The sequence below is a fragment of the Girardinichthys multiradiatus genome, chromosome 7, assembly GCF_021462225.1.
Source record: "Girardinichthys multiradiatus isolate DD_20200921_A chromosome 7, DD_fGirMul_XY1, whole genome shotgun sequence".
NCBI classification, from domain to species: domain Eukaryota; kingdom Metazoa; phylum Chordata; class Actinopteri; order Cyprinodontiformes; family Goodeidae; genus Girardinichthys; species Girardinichthys multiradiatus.
This window is the reverse complement of record NC_061800.1, coordinates 24,472,616-24,476,569: the sequence shown is the minus strand read 5'-3', so window position 1 is coordinate 24,476,569 and position 3,954 is coordinate 24,472,616. Positions and strand designations below refer to the sequence as shown.

Here is a 3,954-nt window from a genome sequence, read left to right as displayed (position 1 = left end):
GTATGTTTTTAGATGTTTTTATATCAAAAAGAAAAAAACATGTAGTTTCTCCACTTTAAAGGTCACTCAAGTTAATGCAGGCACGTCACACAAAATTCTGATAAAAAGAGAAAACCTGACAGAATTGTAAATTCATTTTGTTTTAACCCAGGGGTTATTTAGATGGATGTTTTTACATCTAAAAAAAAGAAAGACAAAAAGTAGATACAGAACCTTTCTTCCTCTGCTCAAATGTTTGAGTAATCTAATCTGCACCAGCAACTTGTAGAGATGATCTAAAAACATAAAAACAGAGAAACAAATGAACTGAAAAAATAGTTAAAAAGTAAGCCAAACATGGAATTATGTAAAATTTTATGAGTGCTCAGTATGCTGTTTCCAAATTAGAAATGGATTCTACAGCTAAAAGACTTTGATTGGAATCATGAGAGCCTCCATTTGGTAAAATGGATGATAATTTTAGTTACCTTAAGCTTTTCTTTTTTCATCTTAGAGCAATAGTTATTGAGGATTTAGAGAAAACAGTTTTTTCCTCATCCCACGTGGGAGCCAGAGGTTGTATCCTGTAGGTGTGGTCTATGTTAAACGTCACAAGAAACTGAAAAAATAAAAAATAAAAGTTATAAAGTCCTCAGACATGTCACTGTTTATTGAATTAAGGCAGACATCCGCAGCTGTTTCTTGTGTATTGTCTCAGACAAAGTCTTCACACTGACTGTAGTCAAAGTAATTAAGAGGACCGTGCTCCTTCCTGGCCCAAAGTGTCGAGCATTGTCTCAGTCAATACACATCCACTGTTTATTGAATAGGTGATCAGACCTCAGACATCCGCAGCTGTTTCTTGTGTATTGTCTCAGACAAAGTCTTCACACCGAATGTAGTCAAAGTAATTGAGAGGACTCTTTCCTGGCCCAAAGTCTCGAGCATTGCCTCTGACAATTCACACCCTTGTTTATTGAATTAACGCATCTGCAGCTTTGCTGAGGTGTCTCGGGGGGGGGGGGGGGGGGGGGGTGACCAAGGGGTGTAGCCATGCACGCTGATCGGTTGTCGTCATTTGGGGGCGAATCTAGAATCAACGAATTAAAAAAACAGAAGGGGGTTCTTCAGTGTGGCCAAGGGGCGTAACCATGCACGCTAATCGGATTTCGTCATTGGAAACAAAGAAGGTGGCGTAGTCAGTCATCCTGGTTCTATCGAGAGATACAACGCAATCTTTACTGGGAGATCGGATTTAAATCTGGTAGCTAAAAGTTTATTTTTAACCAGTTACACTGAAATATTTTTAGAACACTTGTAAAGAGAAACAAGAAATGTCGGAACATATTTCAGGAAACGAAGAAGGTGAGGAACATTCTGCTTCTATCGAGAAATACAAAGCAATCTTCAGTAGTAAGTATTCATCTTTAAGAATTCCTTAAGTGCTTGTGAAAGCTCGTTGGATAATAATAATGTTTAACTTATATTCTTTAGAACCCACAAGTGACGAGCTGGATGGTATCGTTTTAACACAGTCTGACTATGGCAATTATTAACTGCAACAACATCTGGTTTAGTCAACTGATGAATGCTATTTTGTGATTTAAAAAATAAATGAAATAAATTCTACTTACAGATTTAACAAGAGGCATATTCCTGAACGTTGGAGAGGTCAGCGTTTGTAACCGTCTACCTCCGAAAAAATCAAAGTTGAGACAGAAACTTGTCTTTAAAAAAGACAATCCGATCCCAGCTAAACATATCCATGAAGGAGAGGGTGAAGCCATTCATGCGCCACAGTCCCCTGATCGTGCGCCAGAAAAATTAACAGCTCCGGAAGAGGAGAGTAATGAAAAAAATAAAAATATATATATATTTTTCTATGCATATGTTTTCAGAGGTCTATGCGATATTGCAGACTTGTTTTAACCCCTGAATAAATATTTTACAGATATAGCGAATGATTTAATTCAGAACCCAAGCCTGGATAACATTCAGCAGAACTGTACCAGTTCAGTGCAGGAAGAGTTGGCACCGCCCGGAACCGTTCATATACCCCGTGTATGGAGTAAGTTATAGTTATTGTTACGGCCCCTGGCCTCTTGAGGCTGTGCAGGCTCCTTTTCTTTTTTTTGTTATGCAGATTCAGCTGTGGGGGCACACCTTCCTGATTGGCTGCCTGGAGACTGCTGGAAGGCAGCCGCGCCATTGGACCAGCAGAGAATTGCAAGCCAATCAGATGCTAATGAGGCCCACCTGCAACATATAAAATGCTCCAGTGAACATTCTCCCAGTGGGGCAGCTTGTAGGAAGAGGTTTTGTTCAGCTGTCCCCCACCTTTGGTGTTTTCAACTGCTTTGGGCAGTTTTGGAATATTTCTTGTCCTGTTTGTTCTGCTAAAAGGGTTTTGACTTTGTTGTAGTTTGCCTCTCAAGCTAGAAGCTCATGGTTGGGAGGCTTGGTACCTCCCTTTTTGTGAATGTTCTTTTCTTTTTGGGTTCCTTGAACTTAATATTCCTCAGGCTGTTAGCCCTCTGTGTTTTTTTTTTTTTTGTGTTACCTGGGTAAAATTGTATTGTGGCTTTGTGAAACCCTGTTTTGTAATAAATCCTTTTACATTCCACTTGTGTATATATATATATATATATATATATATATATATATATACATAGCCTGAGGAATATATATACATAGCCTGAGGAATATATATATCGAATGATTTAATTCAGAACCCAAGCCTGGATAACATTCAGCAGAACTGTACCACTTCAGTGCAGGAAGAGTTGGCACCGCCCGGAAATGTTCAAATACCCCGTGTATGGAGTAAGTTATAGTATTTCAAATTCTGTTCTATCCAAATCTTCGCAGAAACCAGATTTTTTTTTTTCAAAAGACCTGCATTGTGAGGTAACTTTATTTTGTTTCACAGAATATCTTGTATTGAGGAAAAGACGGCGACTCTGTGCTCTGTATACTCTATTACCTACTGAATTAATTCGTATATTTTATTAATTTCTTTTTTCTTTATCTTTCCAGAGGCAACGTTGATGGTGGAACAGATTTCATCGAGACCCGGACAGCAACAGCGCAGACAGAGAGTTTCCCTATCCTTACGTGACCGTTGTAATAAAGCATCAAGTTTAACGTTCTGGCTGCAAGTCAGACACTGTTACTGAAACATTGCGCTGATATCAAGGTAATTTAAACTGATCCCTGTGTCTTATTCTTCTTCTTCTTCTTCTGATACTCATGTTAATATGGATAGCCAGATCACACATGCGCTGAATGAGATAAGGAATGTTGTTGCTCTGCTCACAAGAAACTGAAAAAATAAAAGTTATAAAGTCCTCAGACATGTCACTGTTTATTGAATTAAGGCAGACATCCGCAGCTGTTTCTTGTGTATTGTCTCAGACAAAGTCTTCACACTGACTGTAGTCAAAGTAATTAAGACGACAGTGCTCCTTCCTGGCCCAAAGTGTCGAGCATTGTCTCAGTCAATACACATCCACTGTTTATTGAATAGGTGATCAGACCTCAGACATCCGCAGCTGTTTCTTGTGTATTGTCTCAGACAAAGTCTTCACACGAAGTCCTTGTTCATTTTCTCCAGTCTGGCTTGAACCCAATTCAGGGCTGGAGGCTGCACCGGCGACCGGTGACCTGCAGAGGGCGCTGGGTGACCACCCACCAACTCCGGGGAAAGGAGGCCATGCGAGGAGGCCATGGCGGATGGACCCTCCGTAGAAGGGTTGGAGGCGCCCATCCGAACCTCCTCAATGGCGACTGTTCGGCGGCGACGACGTCGTCCAGGGCGGGAGCCGAAACCAGCAGGGAATTCGGCCGCATCAGGGGCCGCTGCAGACGAGGATGGCTCCAGCGAAGCAGCTGTGAGCAGGTTGAGCTCGACCGGAGCCGCTGCAGTTGGGGTGGAGCGCTTGCGGCGTGGGCAACGGCGGCATGAAGAGGCGGGGG

General features: G+C 41.5%; 1 long non-coding RNA gene across 1 annotated transcript; it reads left to right on the top strand.

Annotated features, from left to right (window-relative positions):
• The first annotated feature begins 1,765 nt into the window (after positions 1-1,765).
• Positions 1,766-3,695, top strand: LOC124871955. Its single transcript, XR_007039171.1, has 3 exons — positions 1,766-2,047; positions 3,016-3,175; positions 3,614-3,695. It is a non-coding gene; the product is annotated as an uncharacterized LOC124871955 (long non-coding RNA).
• The last annotated feature ends 259 nt before the right edge of the window (positions 3,696-3,954 follow it).